Here is a 26,861-nt window from a genome sequence, read left to right as displayed (position 1 = left end):
AAGCTGTTGCAGCTCACTGACTGGTGGCTTTTTATTTGGGAGTAGAATGACTGTGGGAGGTGGGTGTTGGTGGTTATCTTCTCTAAAACAGTACAATTTGCATAGCTGTCTTTGTTCTTGGTCTGGAATAATACATAACAGAGTTTCTTATAACCCGATAAGACACATAACAGAGTTTCTCTCACCCCTTGAACCAGAAGGAAAAGAAAATAAAACTTGGTAGTGCATCAACAATAGCATTAGAAAGAGAAAATAGATGTCAGAAGAACAACTATGTTATTCAGTAAAATATCATGACTTTGTGGTTTTTTAATCCCTTTAAGAAAAAATCTTCATGGATAGTTCTGTTTTTGTTTTCTTCATTGGATTATATTAGAGAATAACCATTAGATTAACTATTCATTCACATGACATCGATTTAGAGACTTATCAGGAAAAACAGTTGAATCCATACAAATGTAAGTTGGAGAAAAAGGTAAATAGTCATTATCTGACAGTGCATGCTGTAGTATACTAGAGTGATAAAGAAAAACACTGTAATGGAAAGGTAGTCATTGGAGTTTAAGAGAACAATGATTCAAAATGCTTCTAAAGATTCAACATTTTTTACATAAAAAGTCTTGTTAGTGACTGAGATGAGCATCTTTTTATCACCCTATGAGTGGAATGTGGATGGTACTACTTATATCACCTCATTAGCATTCTTAGTAATAGAAAAGAAAAATCTGTATGGAAAATTCAGTTGGAAGAAAAAAGTTTTCCTGGTAGCTATTGATATTTATCATAGAATTATAGAATGGTTTGGTTTGGTACGGACCCTTACAGGTCACCTAGTTCCAAGCCCCCTGCCATGGACAGGGATGCTGCGCACTAGATCAGGTTGCTCAGGGCCGCATCCTACTTCTCCTTAAACACCTTCAGAGATGGGACATTGACAGCTTCTCTGGGAAACCTGTTCCAGTGCCTGAGCTTCTTCTGGGTAAAGAATTTCTAACTAACCTCTAGTCTAAATCTCCCCTCTTTCGGTTTAAAACTCTTCCCCCTTGTCTTATCACTATATGACCATGTAAAGAGTCCATCTCCATATTTTCTGTAAGTCCTCTTTAAGTACTGGATGGCTGGTATAAGTTTTCCCCGAAGCATTCTTTTCTCCAGGCTGAACATCACCTGCTCTCTCAGCCTTTCTTCATAGATGAGGTGCTCCAGCCCTCTGATCATTTTCATGGCCCTCCTCTGAACCACGTCTATATCCATGCATCTGTATCCATGCATTGCATTTCTTGTCTTCTGGGATAGGCTTTATTTCTGACAGCACTTGTGGTGATGTTTTTCTTCCTATGACTTTGCAGGGTTGAATGAAGTAACTTTAAGGGTATCTGAAATGGATACTGTAGTTGCATGATGATTAATTAGAATAATGTCACCATTTATCTCATTTTTTAACTTTTTTTTTCTTGGTGTTTTAAGCTACTTATTTCTATTTACTAATACAAAAATCATTTATTGTCTAAGTCTTAGAAATAGACATTTATTTTGCTTGAAATATAATTCCAAGATGTCTTAAAAATTATTCTAGGTATATAATACTTGCCTAGTCAAAAGAATGAGAACTTCAGTTTTGCATCTTTCTGGGACTGTTGTTTTGTGCCTTTCTTACTAACTAGTTGTGGACTGTTAATGCAATTTAAAAGAAGGATAAATTAGATCATCTAGGATACCACTACAATTTAAAAAGTGTTCTTGGGAGATTCCATATTTTGTTAATTTGCCTGACCCAGTAAACAATTTCTTGCATAGGGTAATAGTAACTAAGAAAGGTAAGTTATCTTCATATGTGTTGTGTTCAAGAAAATAATACATGATTAGTATTTATTACAGTAGATTATTCCTACTAAAATGTCCTTTAGTTGTTCACATCATCTTCATCAAGCTGATGACACCTTATTCATAACCATTAGAGCAACATTCTACAATCAAACTAACAGAAAAAAAAAAAAGTGTACAAACTTTATTCTACAGGTAGAAATGAATAGGAATTCACATAAGAAAGAATAGACTTAAAATGTGATCAAATCTTCACTTTTTTTCCTCTCTTCACCAATTTCCTGGACATTTTCCTGGGCATTAATTGCTATTAATTACACCTCTGTATTGCCTTCCATTCTGCTCTAATTCTAATTGATATTAGGAAGTTGAAAACATGTTTATGGTTACAACACTAAAAAAAAATGCTCAGAAGATGTAAAAAGAAGCACAGTTTTGAGCAACATTTTGATCTAATACCGATTTTACAGTACCGTTATTCTGCTATCATCATTAGATTTTCCCTTTTCCATTCAAATGGTTACATCACAGGAGCTGAATCAGGTTCTCTGGATCCTAGAGAATATTTTAATTTTGTTGATTGTCATTGCTTTTTTTTATAAATATATAAAACTAACACATCACTAGTTTTCAAAATGTCAAGCTTTATTTTGAACAGTATTCCTGAGTTTTAAGGTACACAGTTGCTCTGAGCCTGGAAGATGTGTGATGCAAAAATTATATCCTATAAGGTTTTTAATGAGAAGGAGGTTGGCAAAGTGAAAATGTATCATATGGTGAATAGGCGAACAGTTGTATTTACACATGTTCTTTAGCTGTCCAAATACAGGAAACACAGGCAAAATTATAAACACCTTTTCAAAGATTTCTTTCTTTATTTTAAATTTCTAGGTAAATATAAGCTTCAAAGTGTCACAAATATATTTTTCATCCTGAGAACATCTGGGAGATATGCCCTGTTGGGAGTTATTACAAATCTAAGTTAAAAAAAAAAAAAAAAAAAAGTTTAGACATAAAATAGTACAGAGTGTGTGCTTGTATACAAACACACACATATATATATATATGTAAAATAAATTGTGGGTCCCTTGCAATTTCTCTCTATAATCAGAGAATAAAAGAGATCTTAGAGCATGAATCTTAAAACTTTGGGCTCAAAGGATTAGGAAGTGAGATATCTAGAGAAAGAAGGCAAAGCTACAAGTCATTTGGAAGAAGAACACAGATTCTGTGATGTATTGGATGGCCATACTCATGTAACATGTCCAACAGGATAAGAGCACCACTACTGCATTTTATTTTAGCCTTTTTTTCTCTTATATTCACCTCTCTTTGGAAAGTCTCTTCGAAAAGCAGAAGACCTTCCCAAGAAGGATAGAGTCTGTTGTATTTATTTTAAGAAAATAGAAGTCACGTCCCAAATGAATCAAGGCAGCTGTTCATCAGGCAAACAACTACTGTTATAGTTATGCACAGGTGATTTTTATGATCTAGCATTTGTGAGAATGAGTAAATGATGGACTTCTGCTAAGAAAGAGTTTCTTGAGCAAGATATGTATCTTCATTGATCCATGTCCATAGAGCTCCCTGTGTTTTCTTTTTACTGTCCTATGCAATGACAGACCTCATGTGACCAAGATGGGAAGAAGGGGGAGAAATCAAACAACGAACATCTAGTTCCTAGTTCTGTATTTTGTCTTTCCTCTTGTACAGATGTCTCTATACTCTTCCTTCTAGAAGTGGAATTAAGTTTCTGGAATGGCTAAGAACACATGCTACTTGATTTTCTTTTTCCAACTCAGTCTACCAATAGAAGTAGTTTACAATTACATAAAATTAATGATTTTGCCACTAATGCATTAACAGTATTTGAAAGGGTGCATGACCCTTTTGCATAGAGGCACATTTTGATGCCCAAATTTCAAAGGACCTGTTTTAATCATTCTTCATTCTTTAATTTCATTCTTACTAGTCTGTTAGTCTGTGTTGAGATAACAATTAAGTCAAGATATATGATATAACAATTAAGTCATAGATAACAATTAAGTTTAATTAAATCATACTGATATAGTTAAGCATATTCAGTATCTATTCTATATACATATATTTAAGTAGAATAATGCTGTATTATTAAATTGCAATTTTATTCATTACGTATTTAGGTCTTGGGAAAGAAATGAGTTGTGTTTTTTTTTTTTTTAATATATATATATATATATCTTCCCAGAAATCTTTAGTCTGTATTACTAAATAGTAAGAACTAAGGGATACTTTTTCTTAAATAAAATTGAAGAAAGTTAATTGATAGTGGCTCACAATTAGCAGACAATAAAATGAAAAATAAACTTAATATACATAGCACTAACAAAGTTATGAAACAACTTTGTTATATATGTAATGTATATATGATATGTATATAAATATATAATAATATTTGTGAACTAAAAAAAAAAAGAATAACTAAAGAATAAGTATTAAACCACCACAACCAGGGAATCTTTAGAGTAGTTATGATAACAAAACAGATGACAAGTGACAATGTGCATGTTAATTAGCTCCAATCAATTTGTGTTCTTTAATCTACTTTGGTTTGAAGGACATCACATCAAGAATGTATTGCAGAACAAGTGACAATCACCTGACAGTAGTATTTCCCTCTGAGGGAATTCCTATCTAAAACAGCAGAAGTATTTGTGAAAAACAAAGAATTTACCATATGAATTAAAATTAGGCAATTAGAAAAACTAAAATGTAATGAAACTGTAGTCAACGAAACAGGAAAAAAAAAAGCTAGCAAGTTAGATGATGCTGAGAAAACATCATGAAATCCACAAAAGAAAATCAGTTTCTTTGGAATTCAATGTATACTTTTACTTTTTATAGCCTGAAGATAGATAGAGCTGGGTTATGTTGGTCCTGTGATACAAAGGAAGGTGAAAATAAATATTTTTCTTATGTTTTTCCTTTTGTTTAGTATCTTCTGCTGTTCTAACAGAAGTCCTAAAGAAGTATTTTACCAAGAAAAAAAAAAAAAAGATCCAGTCTTGTAAATACTTATGTTCATTTTGTTCATTATATTTGGGGAGTCCCATGGAATACCTGTGTTTTAAATCAAATGTGCAGGGAGTTAATTGCAGTATGATGTAAACTGTGTGTGCAGGGATGTAAACTGTGTGGTTCATAAATAGAAGATTCGCTCAGAATACAGATTAAAAAACAAAACAAAACAAACTTACTACTACTATTATATGTAACTGCATGAAGTTCAACAAGGCCAAGTGCCGGGTCCTGCACCTGGGGCGTAACAACCCCAAGCAGAGCTACAGACTGGGAGATGAGTGGTTGGAAAGCTGCCTGGCAGAGAAGGACCTGGGAGTACTGGTTGATAGGCAGCTGAATATGAGCCAGCAGTGTGCTCAGGTGGCCAAGAAGGCCAACAGCATCCTGGCTTGCATAAGAAGCAGTGTGGCCAGCAGGTCTAGGGAAGTGATTGTGCCCCTGTACTCGGCTCTGGTGAGGCCGCACCTCGAGTACTGTGTTCAGTTTTGGGCCCCTCGCTACAAGAAGGACATGGACGTGCTCGAGCGAGTCCAGAGAAGGGCGACCAAGCTGGTGAGGGGTCTGGAGAACAAGTCTTACGAGGAGCGGCTGAGGGAGCTGGGGTTGTTTAGCCTGGAGAAGAGGAGGCTCAGGGGAGACCTCATCGCTCTCTACAGTTACCTTAAAGGAGGCTGTAGAGAGGTGGGGGTTGGTCTATTCTCCCACGTGCCTGGCAACAGGATGAGGGGGAATGGGCTAAAGTTGCGCCAGGGGAGGTTTAGGTTGGATGTTAGGAAGAACTTCTTTACTGAAAGGGTTGTCAGGCATTGGAATGGGCTGCCCAGGGAGGTGGTGGAGTCACCATCCCTGGAGGTCTTTAAAAGACGTTTAGATGTAGCCCTTTTTGATATGGTTTAGTGGAGGACTTGTTAGTGTTAGGGCTGAGGTTGGACTAGATGATCTTGGAGGTCTCTTCCAACCTAGACGATTCTGTGATTCTGTGATTCTGTAAAGCTCATGTTGATATTTTTAGTGAATATTTAATTACTGACAACATTTGATTATTAATTATTCTTGTATTGCATTTTACTATACCTGGTACCATTTATAGTTCTTGCAGTCCGCAGTCATGCTGAAAAACCCTGGCAACCAGCTTGAATTGTTCCTTTCCTCTGATGCAGTAGGTGCCATTCATTTTTAATCATCTGCCTGCGTTAAATAGCCAAACAGATTCCACTGCCTTAAACATAAAAGGAGTCTTATGGGCTGCTTTGGAAGGCCTAGCCAGATAATGAAGAATTCAGGGCCAAGTCTAAAATACCTGAAGAAAAATTCTTTAGGGATATTGACTAGGGTCCTAAACTTGTGTGAATGCTGTCATAATACTTTGAGTGAAATAATTACAACGTACTATTGTTTCTGAAATGATTTACTGGAACAAATCTCTGGTTGTTACTTTGCCTTGTTTTCATGCTTATTTGAAATGTGAAAATCTTCAGAGGAATAAGGCAATATTTTTTCTTCTTCTTTTCAAGTAGGGGTGGTCTGTGTACCGAAACACACAAGCTGTTTTCATGTTCTCTCAAGTAAATCATAATATAATGGGTGAAACAACAGGTATTCTGTGCATAATTGCCCCAGTGAAAATAATTTATCATCTAAGCACAACTCCCATCAGGGAGCTCAGAATATTTACTGTATTTGTTATTGTATTAAAAGAAAATCTTACAAAATATATGATTATCTCTGCTAAATTCAGATTTGCCTGGATTTAGTTTGTCTTCCAAGCATTTCATTTTTCTCATATTTTGATAAATAGGTCATATTTTGCAGAATGACTTAGAAACCTTAAGACCAAGTTTCAACTGACTTCTATGATTTTGACTCTAGAGTTAAACTATGCGTAGATCGATAGAAGAAAGAAGTTTTTTAATGTGTTGTTTGTTCCCAAATCCAATTTCAATGAATTAATTATCAGGTAATATGTTTATAGATTTCTGTAAACATAGCAGTGATAAAATAGGGAAAAAGAGAGGAAAAGACTGCAATTCTGACTTAAAGAAAAGTATTCATCTGGACTGACAAGATTGGATCATTTCTGCTGAATTATTGTAACCTAAATGAGCAGAGCCATCATTTCAATTTAGAAGTCTAGATCCAAACTCTTTTGTCCAAATAAATGGTGACAGGAAGATTGGCAATAGGGACAGCTTACAAAAAAGCTTTCTACTAAGATGCTTAAAAGTTGCATATAGCTTCAAGTTTCAGCTTATTAGCTCAACATCATGCTAACTGAGGCTAATCATTTTTGGTTTCGAGAAGGCTGGCATCTGGTTTACTTAGAACATAAGCAGAATGTGTTCATGTCTGCCTGCCAGAGTCCATATATCCATATTAGACACCTTGAAATTGGTACCCTGTATAATTTTTGGCAAGTGTAGCTTTTCCGCATCATTAGTGAGCTTGTTGAGTCAGTACTGCAGAACCACTTTCAGTATCAGTGGTGATGCATTAATCCTTTGCAAAGACCAGCACCTGAGCAGACAGTTCTTAAATATCTTGTTTAAATCTTTATTTTGAGTCATTAAGCAAGATTTACCTAGATTTAACTCTGTGCTGGCACCCTGAATGTGTGTGAACTTCACAGCATATATTTGATTTTGGCACTTAGTGTAAAGGTAGCATTTGCACATTGGAAGAACTGACTTCCACTTTATAGTTCCTAAGGGGTACTAAGCAATAATGCTCTCTACTAGCTTTATGAGGCTTCAAACTGCTTGGTAACTTAAGTGTTATGTAAATTCCACAGGGACAGATTAGTCATTCATAAACAGTTAAGATTTTGTGTACTGTCTATTTGTTTCCTGTTCAGAAATATTTACTTATATTTTGCCATCAAATATGAAAATATATGAACAACTGAAAAGGACAGAAAGATATAACTTTAAGGTACTGTGTTCATAGAAGTTCTTCGTAGCATTATAAAGCACTCTTTCTCTTTTAATTCTCATTTATATTGTCTGGCTTCTCGAGATAATTTTCATGCTATATTGCAATTATTCAGCTAGGAATTGCTTTGATAGGAAAACTTAGAATTAATGTATTTATTCAGGCCAGAATCTGAATCAGCAAACTCAAAATGCCTGAATATATGTGCGTGTGTGTGTATATATATATATATATAAATATATATAAATTGAAGTAGAGCTATATGCTAAAAATACCTATGTTGATTTGTATATACATTGAGATATGCTTTGGTATAGCTATAGGTGATTTGTCTTTTGTCTTTTAACTTGTTTCTCTCAAATTCTCTTGGAAATCCCATTAAGATATGAGTTCTGAGAGACTAGGTATACCATAAAGAAAGTAGAAAGAGAATAAAGAAAGTATAGAAGGAGAATACACATACCTTTCTTTATTTTCTTTTTTTAACTAGTTTTCAAGATGTCATTAAAACATTGCTGCATTGTAAAGCAATGAGTTCTTATACAAGCTATGATTAAAGAAGGGAAAATGACATAACTTCACAGGATGTTACTTCACAAGATACAAGGTACCATATGGGAGATATGATTTGCAATTTAAAAAAATTTGTTAATTTTGCAAAATCTGAGCAGCAGTAATTCAATATTTTATGTATGTTTTATTTATACTTTGTTTCTTAAAAAAAAAAAAAAAAAAAAGAAACCTGCAAGACCGGGGAACTAAAGGACCAGAAATTATGAATCTCCAGACACTTTTTTTTGCTAGTTGATTATAATGTATTAGTAGTAATACCATTATAGATTGTTATGTTATGTACTTCAGAAATATTGACGTGATGGCAATCAATCAAAACTTTTTATTGGCAGAGTGGAGATCCCAAGCTTTACACTCATGCTCTCCGCTCTTCCCCCCACCTCCCTCTGAAAGGTCATGGATATTTCCTGTCTATCCTCGCAGATGCTCAAGCCTAATATTTCAGTTTTTATCTTTGGTTCTGTGCTTTGATTTATGTGTATAAATCCTCCTGATTTATTTCACACTGGCATTTCAAGATGTGATATTCTTCTTTGCTCACGCTTGCAAACTCACAACAAAACCCTGACCACTTTGCATCTTCAGTGTTGTAATTGCCTTTCTAGCCTTGATGGCTTTTACCTCTCTCTCTCTCTCAAATGTGTTAAAAAAAAATTACTGTTAAAATTAGCTTTCTGCATCATTGCTCCATTTCTTCATCTTCTACTGCTCCTTTTTCACCTGTTTGCATGCAAATTTTTTGTCAAGTATGCATAGCCCTGCAAACTTGTCTGTACTTGATCTTTGTTCAGATGTTTTAACTTCACCATTACAAAATGGACACATTTCCATAAGTGATGCTCCAGCATTATGACCAATTGTTCTGAAAAGCATGTCTCTCACTCGACATGAAAGCATGGTCAACCATTCATTGTGTCATCAGTTTATCCTTCTATATGCCCAAATGGGATGTTATTTCTGTCACATTATTAGCACATTGTAAGCTAATGACTAGGTAGGAGGTAAAGTTGGTTCACTATTCTAGCAGTCTTTTCTGCCTCTGTATCTACAAATGACCCTAAAAAAACCCTTCATCTATTATAAATTTAAAGCAGGGTCACTTCTATTTTACACAGTTGTCAGTGAAACACAGCTCAAAGATATTTGGCTGCCATTCTTGTCACACCTTTTTCAGAGGTGGGTTTAAGCATTTTGTAGATATATTCATTTGGGATGCAGTAAGTCTTTCATGTCTTTCATTTGACTCTATTCATGATACTGAAAGTACTGTTCTTAAAGGTAGGATACTAATTGTGATTATCTAATATTTTTCCTTTTTTTTTTTTTTAACATAGTAAAGTAAAATAAAATTGTCGTCTAGAACCAGACAATGAAAATCTAAAATGAAAATGTTTTGTCAGAATCAGAAAATATTTCAGGGACATTACAACTTTAAAATATTTTCATGATATGAAAGATGCATATATTTAGTCTCAAAGTTGCTGGGTTCTTTCAGTGGTGCTATTTAAAAATTTTGTTTTAAATTGACTTTATGCTAAAAGCCATGATAATTTACTGTTCAAATATATGTATTTAATATTTTCATTTATATCCTTAAAGACAAGGCATTTATATATTACAGAAAGCACAAGTGATTTTTTTTGATGTCATTGAAGTGCTGAATTACATTCTCCCCTTTCCTCCTCCCTCCCTCCAGAGTTCACTTTTTAAGAATATTATATTTTTACTCTGGTACCTTTTTATTATTACTACACTTCTCCGAAGAACAGAAATTCCTACTGCTGTTCCAGTCCTGTTGTTTTATTTTTACTTTTCTTCATTTATGCTGGTTGTTACTGCTGGTCCATAGGTGAACCAGGATGGGTTTGTTTCTGAAAATAATTATATTTTATTCCGCTTTTTGTGTGTGTATTATTGTTCAACCTTAAAAACGTTGGCATTTTAGCTGTGTTCAGTGGTATCAAATTCAGAGAACTCACAATGTTCTGGAAAGGTTCTGTATAATTTATGTTCAAGGCTGCAAACACAAAAAAGGCAGAAAATGGCTAAAGTGACGTATATGCAGTAGTATTTTTTGTTTAGTCTTTTCAAGAGAATTCAGCACAAATTTGAAGGTACTGATTAAACAGCATAGAGTAAGCATTATTGGGATTTTTTTTAATAATATTTTACAGATTAAATTAAAACTTGAAAAACAAAAGTGAAGTCCATGATAAAAATACATCTTAATGTAGAATCTGTTTAAAAATTTCTGTGGCTAAATGTGGAGACCTGTTTGTTCTAACAGTATTTATCAACAATTCCTGAAAAAAAAAAAAAAAGAGTGCAGGTAGGTAGATGATGCATATCTGCATGCCGGTGAGCATAGCATCTCTTCCTCATATTGGATGGGTGATTTATTTGTAGAAATCAACTTTACGATGAACTTGCATGAAATTTCCTTTCAGCGCATGAGACTTCATTTTGTTTTGATATCAGCTCTGACAGAACAATAACAGGTGATTGGCAAGAAAAAAAAGCCAGCATACTATTTCTCATAGAGAAGAAATAGGTCCTATTAAATGTGCGTATTTCTATTTGATGCACTGTTCAGTAGATGCAAAATAAATATTTTAAAAGTGTACTGCATTCCAACTCCCTGGGTAGTTATGCCTTACAGAGAAGGTGTTTTTTTGTTTGTGGTGTTTTTTTTGTTTGTTTTTCTCTCTTCACTTTTGTTACTGTTGAATTAGTTGGTCTCGGTTTAAAGACTGTTGCCTTAACTCCATTTTTTTTTTCCGTTCCTTGTAAACAAAACTCTTCTGGTAGATTTTTCTTTGGCTTGTTTATTCCTTTTTTACTGTGAAAAAGACAGCTATGTACAGTTTGACTAGCCCACAGCTAACTTTGAGGTATTTCTGAAGTATACGATGAGGAAGACATAAAATAAAGGGGAAAATATCTGATTATAGAAAATTTAATAGACTTCCCTGTCTTTCCCAAAACAATGAATGACTTAAGTAGAGATGCATATTTACATAAATCTAATGGGCAGTTAAGAAAAAAGAAGATGCCTCATTTTTGTTACATTCCCTTATTTTCATGAGAAAGACATTAAAAATGTAAATCCTAGGTCTTTGAAGATACCCAATGAGTAACAGAAAATTGTTGTATGCTCAAATAAGATTATTCATCTTTTGGAACCACATTAAAACCCAATAAAAGGAATGCAAATCTGTAAAAAGATGTTTGAGATGCTAAACTCTTGCAGGTGGCTAAGGTCAAGTCATTGGTGGGTATAGAAATTGTTCAGGGGAAATTAAAGTTATGGCTTGGAGTTATTACAATAAAAACCTTTTTATTTCTGGATAATCTCTAAAAATAAACTTCTCTTTTTCAGTATTATTATTTTTTTTTTTACGTGTGGAAGAAAGAACTGTCTTAACACAAAGATCCTTTTTTTTTCTTCCTCTCCTATGAACTTAGTATAAGTAACAAATACGTGTAATATAGTTTACAACTGCTCTTCTGACAATCCTGATGTTAGGAATTTAGAGACACCAGGAAAATGTATATCTTTTTTGTTTTAAAATTATATGGATAAATAAAAAATACCAACCTCCATCCTCAAAATGAAGTCAGATAGTATGTTTTTTCTTTATCAGTCTTTGATGGGCATATAGTTTTTATTGTAGTTACAAAAATATGCATACTATTTTCTTATGGAAAATAAAATAAATTTGAAGTTTTCACTGTGAATTTGATAGATGTGTATATTTGCATTATACTTAATTGTAGAGTTTTGCTACAATTATTTTTCTTCTAAATATCAAAGTGAGAAGCTCTTCTCTCTTTACAAGTTAAGAGAATGAAGCTGGCATGATGAGATTATAGTCTAATGGAAATTTCTCTTCCTACTTGACAATAAATATAGGCTCTAAAGGAAATTTCATTTGGTTTTAAACACTATTAAAAATAGATTTTTTTAATAGCCTATGGGAGTTTGTTTTTCATTATTTTTCTTTATGATTGGCAACAGTAAACACTTGAAGCAAATGAGATAATGAGGGATTGTTTGCAATTTGCAATGAACTTCTTTAAATTGAAATCTGAACTTTAGGACTTTTTTTTTCATACTAGAACAACTTGCAATCTGTAATTTATTCAGGGAGTCTCCTAATACTTTCTACTAGCTTAATTTAAAAATGGACTCACTGATGTCTGACAGTTCTTAAATTCATATTCCATTTTGAATAGATATGTACATATATTCACATATGTACATATATCTCATGTGTATATATTCAGCCAGTTCTAATAAGAAACTGAGTTTTTGAATATTTGACTCCTCTAAGTACATCCTCATTTGTTTTTTTCAGACCATAGGAGCCAACCCAGAATTTATTTACCTTATAGCTGAAATACCATCTTTTAGAAGTAAAAAATGTCATTAGAGAAGTAGCGGAGGCAGCCACCAAGCTGTAATATCTCTTTTGTACTGGTCAAGGCAAATAATTCAATTTCATCAGTTTCTATGAATGCTGGCTGAAATGCTGATTCTTTCAGAACTAATGTTATTTTTGCCATGGCCCAATAAGGCCAAAGATTTCACCTGAATAAGAAATACATACACAGGTTCCAAGCTGGATCGACTTCTTCCAAGTCACTTGATATGCTATTTTTATTATGTGTTAAATGTACAGTGGAAGTTCAGTGTGTAAGTTAAATCACTGTTCCACAGACACAGGTTGTTCAGAAGTTGTATGGCAGGAGCATCATGTTCCACTCGAAAAGGAAATTAACACTTTAAAAATCATTCTTCAGTTCCTAGTGACATAAAACCTGGAGTTGAAGTTCTCCATATCAAATTGCTTTTGAAGCAAACTGTTTTGAAAATATTGGCTTGGCATCCAACATATCTGCCAGATATCTGTATTCTATTTTATTTTTATTTTATTATTTTATTTTTCCTTTGGAAAAAAAGGTTCTAAATGAAATGACCTAATTATATGAAACATTGATTTCACCATTTTTTAATGAAGTACAGTCTGAGCAAAAGTGTTATGACCTTGGTAACTTGGATATAATTGCTTGTAATTAATACATTTTAATTCTTGGTTAAAAAAGTTTTTGAAATTTTGCTACAAATTACTTATGAAATATATAAAACAGCAAACTAGAACAATATATCTTCTGCAGAGATAAATTGTCAATCAATAAAAATATCAACCCTTTTTTGAGAGTTTTGGAGGGCTTAATATATTTTTATCTGATAACCAAAACCTGATAGAATACATATTATTATTTCATGCTTTAAAGATGATCAAAATATATTTATTAAAAATGTTTTATAAAAGTGGATATATTAAAAGTAGTTTTGGATAAAAGTATTGTTGAATTCAAAAGTATTGTTTGTATATGTCTGCATCTTAATACTGTATCTATAGATAAGTGTATATATATCTATGTAGGATCTATTTACCTTAAAGCTGCAAAGTCATATTTTGACAGTTGTCACATAACTTCAGAGTCAATTTTACTTTTTTTCACTTGTCTGATCTGAAAGTTGTGTGATAAAGCTTAGAAGCTCTGTTTTCCCACCTCCTCCGTGTAATCTCCTGCATACTTTAAGAATTTCTATTTTTCTCCACAGGAATCCTACAAGGACTACTGCTCTTGTGATCACCCAGAATTGTCATCCCTCATTAAATTAGGTAGTTTAATTAGTATATTAATTTCCCTGTATCTTTCTCATGTTGCAAAATGCTTTGGTGTTTAATATTTATATATTACAGAATTATAGTCTAAATAGGGGAATCTAAACAGATTAGCCATGACCCCATTCATAAATGTATTCCAAAAGAGCTGACATAGAAATTAAACAGGAATGGAACTTGGTCCACAAATTGGAATGTTTTTTAATGTGGGTAAGAAAAAAAAAGTCATATACAGTGTATATTGACCATGTCTACCTTTACAAACTAGGAAGAAAATCTATTTGTTATTACCTTCAGATTGATAGTGTTGATATTTGCAACCAGAGCTCTAGTTTTCTTCTCTCATTAGTTGATCATTACTGCCTATAGTTCTTCTATAGCCTTTTTTTTTTCTCCCAGTCCCACATTCAATTCCTGTGAATGTGTACTAAACATAATGCACCATGCTAGTGATAATGTTTCTGGATTTAGTTATTTACATTAAGAGGTTGAGCAAGGAGCATCAATTTTAGTATAATCTGTCTCTCCCAATAATGGGCTCAGTGTAGCTTCTGATACTTAATCTCAGCCTATTATGAAACACAAGGAAGTGGCAGTCTACCATCAAGTGTAAGAAGATAATGAATAGCATGTAAGAATGCATAAAACCATGTATTTTAGAAAATATCTCCACATCTAATATTCACCTAGAACTTCTATGAAACATACCACAGAGTATCGTGAAAGCAGCTAGAAATAATAAGTATTAAATTTAAAATACAATGGAAAGTTTGTTCTGGTTTAAAAAGTGTAGGTGTTGTGACTTCAGTTAGGGTCTGTTGAGTATTATTTCTGCTATGATTAAGATACAAGGCATAAATTACATCAAAGTGCATGCTTGAAAGGACATGTTCTTCAGACTCAGTCTAATAGTGCTCAGGCATGAAGTGGTATGTCCACTGTCCAGTAATGATATTGGCAGTAAGAGGTAACAAGTAACATAGGCACCAGATATCATATTTCTGTATTTTCTAAATTATGGATTTACCCTGTCCTTCTGTAGGTTTACAAACTTTGAGAAGCATACAAATTTAAAAAATGCACTGTTAATCCCGATGATTTATCATAAACTGCAATGACTTTTTTTTAATATTCACAATACGACTTTCATTTCTCCAAAATCTAATGTCTGTAGAACATTCACAGTAAAGAAAATTAAATAATAAAAAAAGTTTTTGTGTTTAAAAAAAAGTTTTTGTGCTTACTGTTTCAGAACGGTTACTCTGACAAGGGGAAATTTGAAAGGCTAACGGACTTAGCAGTCACTGCCAAGTGTTATGCACTGCATATAGACATGCGTTAAACTGCAATGATGAAAATGGATCTGTAGCTTTTTTGGTAGAAACACACTGTCTTCAAAACTTTATCAATGAAGTTGTTGACATATACAGGCAAACATTTAAGATAAAAATACTGCACTGAAAAATATAAAACTGATTATCAAGAGTATTCAACTGTTAGAGCTCAAGAATAGTGTGTATTGATGCAGTATAGACTTTTTTGCATAATAAAGAAATAACAACGATTATTTTACATCATATATATAAGGGATTTTTGTGAAAATAAAAGGAAGATTCTTGGATCAGTGTGAATCCACAGCAAAGTTTCCAGAAAGTTATGGATCCACAACTGATCCCGAAGGGTTTTTGGATACTCAGTAAATGACTAAGCTGTTCAAGACTGCCCTGACTATTATGAATTCTCTGGGGGTTGTTTTTTGGGTAAAAAATGCATATGGGTTTGTCCTTGAAAAGTGTATGTCTAATGTGTTCATGTGTATAACAAGCTCAGGTGAACAGATGTGTAATGTGTGCAGTATGATGATGAAAAGACATAAAAACATGTTAATGAGACAATGTGCAAGGTGATGTTTTAGAGAATAGTGATCTGTCTTTAGAGGATGTATGAAATATAATTCTAATTTGCTCTCCATCAGAATTGTGCTTCTACAGAACATTTAAATGGCATATATAATTTTGTATTGATTATTTTTTTATTAGTGAATATTCATCCCTGAAATCTTGATCTTAAATCAGAATACTTAGCTGCTAAGACTATAAAAGGTAAAATAAATAAAATAAAAAAACATTCCATCCAGGTATATTGAGTAAAGCAAGCAGCAAGTTTTTGACAGCTGGGGGGCTGCAGGGATGTCCGTGGTGGGATCAGCCCCTAGTCTCTTCTCACAGAGGCTGCCCCTGCAGCCCCTGTGATCAAAACCTTGCAATATACACCCAATACACCAGGTAAGAAGAAATGTCTTTGTCATAACACTTATTCACCAAAGGACTGAACTGAACACGGTGCAAATTTTACCTTTCCTGAACTCTGAAATTCTTGCTTTGTTTTTCACAATATATATGCGTACTACCTAAATTAGTACTTTTATGCAAAAATCTGTAACATATCTCAGTAGATGGCATAACTGGTAGTCTGTATGGGATATTGACAAGGTTGTAGCCTTTAAGAATGTCATGAACACTATCATTACCTAAACCAGTGGTATATCCAGTAATAGTAATAATTAATCCCTACATTATTTATAATTACAAAATTTAGAATGTTTTCCTAGTAGTTTTCCCAAATATTCATTGACAGCAAGAAAATAGTTTGATTTTAGATGTTTTGTTCTAGCCTGTGCTTTGGTAAGGATTAGCATATGTGTGTTCCAGAACAAGTCCTCCAATTTCACTAAGAAGGTGTCTAATTAAGAGTGTTTTAATTACACAGCTTCTGGTTCAGTCTCTGATAATGCTCAGTTGGGATAACTTCAAGGATAACTTGGAATAACTTTCACAGCTTTGTTTAGGTAAGTGTGGATGAGTTTTTTGAATTTAAAGAAAAGAAGAGTGATAGTTAAGGATAATGCCTTGACATCTCCTCCCTGTTCCTGCTTTATAAAAGTCACTTTCCTGTGACATTGTATTTCTGAACTGGAGCACAAAAATACATCACTGTTTTGATAACATAAATCAAGGTGCTCTTGTAGGTAAGAGAAAGATGATTGCAAGCTTGCTGTACTTCATTAAGCTAGTACTCTCATTCTGTCATTCCATTCCAAGATAAAAGTCTTTTATCTTTCTGATAAAAACAATGAGTGATTTGGCTGCCTGCTGATTATTTTGCTGTTTTATTCCCTGATTTAGGGGAGGAGTTTTTGAGCTCTCTTTTCAAAATTAATTTTTGTTTTCTAGAGTTCTTGATGGGAATGAGTCTACTCTAAAAGTATTCTCTACAGTCCTGAAAGCTTTTCAGTACTGTTAAGCACTGCAAGACCTTTGCTTAAGAGGAGCATTTCAAATCTGCCACAGAAAGCTCATATTCAGGTGATGTATATACGCTACTGGAAATGCAAATAATGCTGTGAGGTTTTTCGGGTTGTTGTTATGGTTTGTATTTAGTATTAGCAATTTACTAACAAAATCTACAAAAATCTATGCAACCTATGCTCATTTTCTGACAAAAAGGAAAAGAATTTTTCTTGTTTCCTCACAAAGTTATGTTGCCACTAAGTAATGGTGTTGTGTTCATCTTTGTACATGTTGGCATCTTAATACATGTTTCTACTTGAAAATAAAATTCTACTTAAAACTGTGATTGATCATTGATATTCTGGACAGATTATTATTTTCACTCCAGACGTATTTCTCATAGAAATGCAAGAGGCATTATATAATACTCATCCAAACTTACAACTGTCTTGTAATTAAATACTAGATGTGCTTATATTAAAGAAAAACAAAACAAGAACCCTGTAGGCAAATATTTTCTGCTCATTTCAGTAGAAGAATTTTCATCAAATGGTAGTTTACTGAATTGAAGGAATTTGGTCTATGAAATCTTACAGTAGGATATAAAAAAGTGGTCTTGAAATGGCAAATTCACATACAGAAGTGCTGAATGTATAAATATTTGAAACACAACAGATTTCATTTTCACAGTAAGGAAAATGTATATTAACAACCAGCATATGTCAAATAATGTTAATGCTTAAAATGTGTGTTCAGAAGCCAGGTATCATGACTAGTTCTAAATTATTTTTCTGCATTATTACCTGTCAAAAATGGAGAAAAGAATAGCAAACAGTTCTGTATTTTCTAAGTTGAAAATTATGTTCCAGATGTCTTCTCATGTGTTTTAGTTCCCTTTTTGGAATCTTGATTCATGTTCAGGCTATTGGAATGCCTCCAGAAATTGGTTACATAGCATCAGATATCTAAAATGACAAAATAATCTACAGGGCTGAGAAAAAAAAAAAAGATGGTGAATCTTGCCCACATTGCACTTCAGCATGGGTAAAATCACTGCTTACAAATCTGAACATGATACAACTTTTGTTTTGACTCAAGAAGTGACTAATGACTCTTTTTTTATATATATATTTATTTTAAATTTCTATTGGTTTTCATCCAGTAGCTAAATTTTTTGAAACCACCTTAATGTGCTCAAATCTTAAGTGCACTTGAAAGATAACTGCTTTCACAGACTATAGCTAATTGAATTGGCATTTAATTTATTCACCTATATCATGAAGAATAAACTTTCAGTAGAACTATCAAGGTAAAATTATTCTTCTGAATGCTATTTCTCTTCTATATGCTGTTGTGCTGTAATTTCTGAGAATTCTTAGATAAATGGTGAGGGTATATGTCCTCTCCATTTTTCATTGAATTTAGATTTCAATAAAGAGATCGTCATACTAACAATTCATTTCTCTCAAGGCCACATTATTAACTATTTTTATCTTCTAGTTGCTTCTCTTTATTTGTAGAAAGCAAGAAATCATTTCTTCAGCTGTTCAGTGAGAATTGCCATGTAAGTAAATTCACAAAAGCTGGGATGTAAGTATAGCATGAAGTAGAACTCTGCACCATAGTATACCACTGTTAACTTGGTATTGTTCAATTAATTAATCCTCTTTCTCCCGTGCTGACAAAAAACGTTATACAAAATAAACCTATATCATATTGGAAATAATCATATGGAATTAAACTTATTAATTTGACTGCTACCAAGAATATAAGGCAAATATTTTCAAAAGCAAGAAGTGAAGAATGGAGTGATGAAGGGAGAAGGGGTTGCTTACTCTAATGTATAAATCAAATTTGTTAATACTAATTGTATTACTTTGTCTGTTTCTTAAATACTACCTATTAAATATTCAGAAATCCCATTTGAATATTGTGGGAAAATTATTCATAGATATCCTCTTGAATAGGTACAGCAGTCTACCTTCTCTGAGGAGCACCTTACTGCAGATCATGGCAATGCTAATCCTGGACAAAAAGACATCTTAGCGCAAAGCAGAAAATCTTCAGGAGGATAGGCTGAGTTCATCTCACTCCTGGTGCCCACCATGGAGTATGTGCACTGTTTGTAGAAGGTAAAAGGTTTTACATTCTCTTAGAGAGAAGAATTGAACTGTGGTTTCCAAACAACTTCAAAGTGCTTTAACTGTAAAACTGTTGGATATATGTGTGTGTGTGTGTAACTGACACATTGAAATAAATCATCTGTTCCTATGCCAGGTTCAGCAAATTCCAGCTATGAACCTTCAAGATTTTGAAGGCATCTCTGTATAACAGAGGCTTGTGTATCTGGAAGATTCTGGGATTCATTTTAAACTACCCCTTTATACTGGTGTGTTATGTTTGGCAACATACTGTGTTCAGTCTTGTTAATTCTGCTTTGAGGTGTGTAACTCTCCTAATAAAGCTATGTAAGAAACCGAAGCCCAATTTAAAGATGTTACAGATGCTACAGATGTTACAGAAACTAGGCACATATGAAATATATTGTAGTAGCCCTTCTTCTCTTTTTTTCTTTGATTACTAACATTTCCCTAATCTTAAGAATATCCTTCTCCAGGCTGCAGCTGTTGTACTGTATCAGTTTTCCATGGGTAATTTTCTTTTTTTTGGGGGGGGGGGGGTAATTTTGAGGACATTATACTTGTCTATTTTGTTATTATATAGTTCAAAATTTAGTTTTTATTAATTATTAAATATGTTAGGAAGAATACTTCTTTATCACTGGCTATCAATAATTATTTGTGGCAGAAATGTCATAGTTTCCAATCTGATACTTGCAGTCTATTTAGTTCAATAATTAATAAGAGGAGGAGTATTAGATTAAAAAGCCCTTCTGGGGAAAAATCTAAACACAGTTTTAAGTGGTCTTTATATTTTTTTTAATCACTTCAAAACTACTGCATACTTCTACAGTCCCACCACCAAGTCCTACCAATAAGCCTGCTGTATAATAAGTCTAGATAAGAATCTGGAATTTACTAGATAATTTTTTTTTTTAAAGATATGAGCTTCCATTTTGATATTACGGCTAAGACAATTGAAACTTGGAAATCCACACAGTAAATCATTATGAGAAGAAACTGTGACATAATTTCAGTTTCAAGATCTATATCTACTGGTTAAGAAAAGAAATGTGAAAATGTGTAAGGAACTAAAGTAAGGATACTTGACAAGAAACACTCTTTAGTTTCTATTTTTTTTAGTAGGAAAAAAAAAAAAACATTTGCAGTGTTGTGATGGTTAAGTAGGTAAGAAAATAGAATGGTTACTAGGCTGGTATGCCTGTACAGAAACGAATAATGAATGCCATGACTGAATTTGTCTTGCTTCAACTTTAAAATAAAGAACTAGCATACCATTGTCTTGATTTAACCATACAGATATATCTATCCAATACTTCAAATTTGTAATTCAGTAATGGAGAAATTCAGCAGCTTGTGGTGTATATGAGGTCAAACTTTAGGATCAAAATGATCATCACTAAATAGCTTGCGAATCTATATGGGTGAATCATTTTCATGAAGTCTGATTTCCTATATGAATTTTTCTAAAAAACAATTCTTAAAACATTGACTAAAATACAAACTTGTCTGATGCCAAATTTCCTGAAACCAGTCATTAAGATTTACTATTTCCATTATGAATAATGTCCATTATAAAAGAAGAAAACATGACTGGAAGGCAAGCATATATTTTCTGTCATGGCACAGCAGTTTGTCTTCAATGACTGATGTTGTTTGCAGTTTGGGAAAGTAATAATATAGAAACAGCAAGTAAGAGTTGCGTTTTTAGCAGAAACTTATTGTTCATCACATACATTATTTTCACTCTTTGATAAAGTGAATGCTTATTACTGTCAATAATGAAGACAAAAAGCCAGATGACCTACTCCCATAGCTCAATAAAACTATAAACATTGATGAGCAAAGCATAATGAAATAAACCTTTACAATAGACTTCTGCAAATTCTACTTGTCATGGCATGTTATGAAGACAACATTCTTTTATAAGATACGATGGTCTCATATTCTTTATAAGAAACAGTAGGAGCATGGCTATTAGATATAAACTGAAATATATATGCTTCTTAAACACTTTCAGAACACAGAGCTAGTCTTGACTCATCATTTAGCAACCTTGTGAGCTGGCAGCAGCTCAGCTTCTCTGGAGGTAGGTTGCAGGCAGCTTTATTTTTTGCTTGTTTTCTGTTCTCATTCTCCTGCATTTGAGAGGAACACCTTCCAATCTCTTCTTTCTCTTCCTCCTACTTTATTTAGAGGAGAGCAACTGCAGTCAGCAACTAAATAGACAGTTCCTGTCTAGTGTAAATACCTGAAGCCAGTAATTAAAGCCTGCTCTCATTCCCTACATTGTTTGAGGAACTGAATTGCTGATGACTCAAGGGAATCTGAGCTGATGCTGACTGCTGGCATCTAGCAGTTGGCAATATTCGCAACCTATTTTTTGACCTTGGAGAGCTGTTATCACTTGCTTGAGAAAAGAAAGAAATAAAATATTTCCCCAGAAGAAAAATGTTATTATCAAAGTAACAGTAATTTTCTGTGCAGTATCCCATTGGAGGAGTCTGGCATTTCCTCACGTACTTGCTTGCTAAGGCTTACCAAGGGTACTAATAACTTGTACATACTATAGGTGATACAGGGTAGTATAACACTACAGAAGCTTTCTGAACAAGAAAATTCCCATGCCACATTGCAGAATTCACAATGATTTTATGAAAAGTGCTCATTTTCTCTTTGATCTTGCCTGCTTGCTTTATATATCATTGCAAAGCCACAGAGACTTGCAGGCTCTTTCATCTCTCTCATTCCTTTGGGATTAACTGTGCTTATCAGAGACCCATATTGGTGCTGTCACAGAGCATAGCAGAAGGTACGTGAAAAAGCTGAATGGGAGAAGGACAGAGGGCAACAGTTCTTTGTGCTCTCTCAGTTTCTACCTACAGCCTGTCAGCCAATAAAGCCTATGGCTCTTAGAGATCACTGTGACAGCTACAATGAATGCAGGCAAAGCTCTTCAAAATTAGTATCAGTATCTGCTTCATAATTACAGCTTAGAAACACTAGAAATCAAAGACACTGAAGTCATTTTGTCCTATATCGTACTTCACATGTACAAAATTTTGCAGCTGAAAAATAATAGTTAAAAACAAAACAAAAAGCAAAAACAAAATAAAACAAAACAAACAAAAAAACAAGCCTCTAGGGCTTAAGGATTGGAAACATCATGTTCAAGGCTAGGTTGTAATTCCATTTCCTCAAAATAATGCCATATTACAGTACATATGTTTAAGCAGATGCAACCTCCACCAGTCCTACTAGGAAATGGGTGGTGGTGTCTTTTTACACATTTTCTAACTTTTTCTGTCAGTGAAAAGGCCCACCAACTTCTGTGTGAATCCCTCTAAATAAGTATCCAAAATAATTTCTTCTAACGTGCTAAAAGTATTAGAGGTAACAATTTTACACAAAATATACACAGTAGATTTTGAAATGTGCTGTTACTACGTACTGATCTGTCATTATCGATGTGTCTTTAATGAGATTTAGATTTGCTCCTTCACCATGAAACATTTTTAAACAAACTTTCCAAAACAAAAATCAAAGAACACCTCAGGACAAGAGGAAAGAAATCCGTAACAAAGACAGTGCTCTGTTAAACTAGTGAATGAAATGCTAGAAATGCTAGTATTTTCATCATAATTTTTCATAGTAAAGATGTCATTGTATTAGAAATATGTTTTTGAATTAGTGACATTTGCAAATTGGTTTCAGATTTATGAGAAAGCTGTGCTGGTGGGAAATAATCCAAGAAAGCAAGCTCAAGAATCTGCTAATTACAAAGTACAATTCTTTCTATGTCTTGAGCTACCAGAAATATCTGCTAATTTCTACTAGCCATCCTCTTTCATTTCAAGCTGATCTAATTAATTTCAAAACACACTTGAATTTCTGAGTCTGGATTTCTAGGTTTCAGAAAAATTATTTTCCCTTGAAGACTTTAATAACAACTCATGTCATCTTGATTAAGTAGCTTTCAGATACATCCCACGTTATTCAATGAAATATTTTCTTTCCTGTTTTCTTCTTTCTTTAAACAAAATATTTCTGATACATGATGTTCTTGATGTAAACATTTGAGATAGCTATGTTTTTACGTATGAAATAAATTATCTCTATTTATATGTAGCAGTTATGGATAATTTAAAAAGGTTTTTTAAGCAGCATCTATTGATATACAGCTTTTACTAATCCTTCACCTCATATGAAGGTGAATTATTTCACAAATTAATTGTGTATTGATATTTCCTGGTTATATTTTGCATTCTGGAGCCGTTCTTCAGTATTTCAATTCAAATTCTATTTTGTGCTTATAACAAATCAATTTTTTCTCCCCTAAGCTTATGAATATTAGCATGTGATGATACCGGAAGAGTTTTTTAATATTCCTTATATTCTTTAAGAATTACACTAGATTTCTCTTTTATTTTTGCAAATTTAGAACATGTATTTGGTGATAAGATTTTTGTTTTGAATCATGTAATTTTAGGAAATTTCGTCAGCTGTTTACTAGAAACATAATTGGAGGTGGAGTAAGATTTCTTAAATGCCACTGTAAAGTAAACCCGATTGAATGTGGTATTGGTCATTAAATTAAGTTAGCAATATCTACTGAAAAAAGTCCTCAGAGTAAGTGGAGGTTTGCACATGCATTCAGAGAATTTTACTTAATTTTTTTTGAAGTGGAATGAGAAAGCATGTCTACATGCTTTCCTTAGCAATGTTTCTGTGATTTCCTACCAGAGTTAAATTGTGTTGGCTGGTTTGTTTGTTTATTATCTGTAGAAATTACACATGGAATGAAGGTGTTCAGCTTTTTCCCAAATTGCTCTTCTGTGTAAATGTAGACCTTGGGATCCTTGTTTAAGTCTGATTGAGAGATTGCTATCTTTAGACATTTGACTAAGTCCAAAAAGTGTTTGTCTAGTGAGTAGTCACAAAGTGTGCTTTCATTCAAGTATCTGCCCAATGATCTCCCTTTTAGCCTGAAGCAATAATTGTCTGTGCATTTTAACAGTTCATTTGCTTTCACTACACTACTTATTTCATAGCACATTGAATTTTATGCAGTTTTGAGGTAACCCCTCATGATGGTTCAAGGGAGCATTTGTATTAGACGCAGTGGAAGAAATCACTGATACTAGCTGTGTGTGTTTTTACATGGGTAAGTGGTATGTATGGATGCCATCTCAAAAGGTATTTATTATGCCTCTTGTCTTGTAGCAATGATAAATGAAGGTACCACATTTAGCATGTATTAGTATTTTCCCAGGTCTTGTTTTTTCATGTACAAAGACAACCATAAATCACTTACTCTGTGTGGGCTATCAGTACCAAATTACACAGGGAGAGATACGTTTTTGTAACATAGTCTTATTGGTGTCCAATCACAAGAATCATTTCCCAGGTGGATAAAGAAAGAAAAATAATTAAGCACGCTGATTTTCTGAGCAACTTTTGGCTTAGGGAATTTTTGAGGATATTGTGGCATTCATAAAAGTCCTGTAAAGCTGTGCAGTCAGCCTTTGCTGGAAAATAGCAGTCTGTACTAAAGTAGTAATGATAGGGGATGAACTGAAATGCATGCTGCAGCCTTAAGGGGCAGCATAGTTAGAGATTATGAACATGCTTTTATTCCTGTTTAAATACATTACAGTGAAATTAAACCTTATTTCAAATGATTTTTGCTATTGAGTATTTTTTTACAGTTAATTACTAACATCTCTCTGCATACAGTGGACTGTTTCTTATTCATAGCAGAGCAATTTTGGACCAAAGAAATTAGAACAATGTTATAAGAGAAATAAAAAAAATAAAAATAAATAATAATTTTAAAAAGCTAGAATAAAGTTTGAAGCATATTACATATACTGCATTCTTTTTAACAGGACTGTCTCTCTTCTCTCCTCATTCAACAATATTGCAAGTATTTTTAAACCTTTTTAAACTCCTTTTTATCTTCGTACCTTGTGTGAAATTGTAACTGTAAAAAAAAAAGGGGGGGGGGGGGCGGAGGGGAAGTGATTGGCCACTGTATAATTTGCTTTTAGTTTCTCTTAATTTATTCTCAGATATTTTCAAGAGTTATAACATCCTTTAGTTAAGAAGTATTTGCTTCTTACCGGGGTGTTCTCTCCCTCATTCAGAGATGCTAAGTTCATCAATATATTTTATTGATGGCAAACAGCAAGTGCCATACTATACTAAACTTACTTCTCCTTCATTTTTTTTTTTTAAATTAAAAACATCTTGTACTCTGTTCTCAAACATCTTATTGAGGTCTGCAATGCAACCACATGCTGTTATATAGTATTCTGCAAGTTAACAGTGATCTGAAAGTGTACTAAAAATGTCTAGAATGTTTTCATGTAGGTGAGTACAAGTTGCAGTGTTTACCGAATGTGCTTGCTGTCTTTTTTTTCATTCAATCTAAATATACATACAGTGATGTGATGAACAAATGCAATGGGTACCAAAACAAAATGCACAATCTTGAAAACTGGAGTTTCTCCAAAATATGTAACTACTAGTTTCAGCTGAAGAGAATGCTGTACCAGACAACTATTATCTAGAACTTTCCTTGCTCTTTTATGGTGGCCAACATCTTCCACCAGAGTAACATCAAAGTGTATTTTGTGCAGAAGACTGACTCTTAGTGTCTAGCCCAAATAGATCGCTGACCCATCTTCACTCTCACTTTCATTAATCAGCATTGTCTCTAAATAGTGGAGACATACTACGTACTAATATGTTCTTCATTAACTGCTTCAGCAAAAATACTTCATTCACATGAACATGCTGATTGGAACCTTTATGGGAAAAATATATATATATATACTATATATATATTTATTATATATATATTTTAAAGAAGGTTAGAAGACTGCACTAAAAGTTTTACTCCTGCTCTCCTAGTCTTCTGTCATCTATGTATTCCCAGTATGACATAACATGACATCTTGCCAAAATAACAAATTGAAGATAATCAATTAATCTCATAACAGTACAGCAAATGCCACACATCACAGATATCCTATATACAAACAGAAAGCAATTCATGTTACCCAGGGAAACAAATGTTCTAGCACAAGTTCTGTGAGTAGCGTCATTCAACCACAAAGTAAAAAACAACAACAAAAAAAGCACTTATAGAAGCTAAGTAAAGAAGAAAAAAAAATCCTGTAATCAGTAGCATTTCTTTTATTTATTTATTTATTTTACTAATGTTACTGTTTCCTCCTCTATTCCCTCAGCCCATATTCCTAAGGGAAACCTAAAAATTGCCTTCAGAAGTTGACCCTAGAGTCATAAATCTAAGAGAGATTAACGAATTATAAATCACGGACTCA

General features: G+C 33.4%; 1 long non-coding RNA gene across 2 annotated transcripts in view; it reads left to right on the top strand.

Annotated features, from left to right (window-relative positions):
* LOC125184113 (uncharacterized) overlaps window positions 1–25,434 on the top strand; it is a 301,133-nt gene extending 275,699 nt beyond the window's left edge. For both annotated transcript variants that reach the window (XR_010831122.1, XR_010831123.1), the window contains 4 exons: window positions 14,018–16,929; window positions 17,315–18,935; window positions 19,339–19,503; window positions 25,401–25,434. This is a non-coding gene — a long non-coding RNA (uncharacterized lncRNA). The remainder of the gene's footprint in view (window positions 1–14,017; window positions 16,930–17,314; window positions 18,936–19,338; window positions 19,504–25,400) is intronic.
* The last annotated feature ends 1,427 nt before the right edge of the window (window positions 25,435–26,861 follow it).

The sequence above is a fragment of the Anser cygnoides genome, chromosome 4, assembly GCF_040182565.1.
Source record: "Anser cygnoides isolate HZ-2024a breed goose chromosome 4, Taihu_goose_T2T_genome, whole genome shotgun sequence".
NCBI lineage: Eukaryota > Metazoa > Chordata > Aves > Anseriformes > Anatidae > Anser > Anser cygnoides.
Note: the sequence above shows the minus strand (reverse complement) of the source record. Positions and strands in the feature narration are given on the sequence as shown.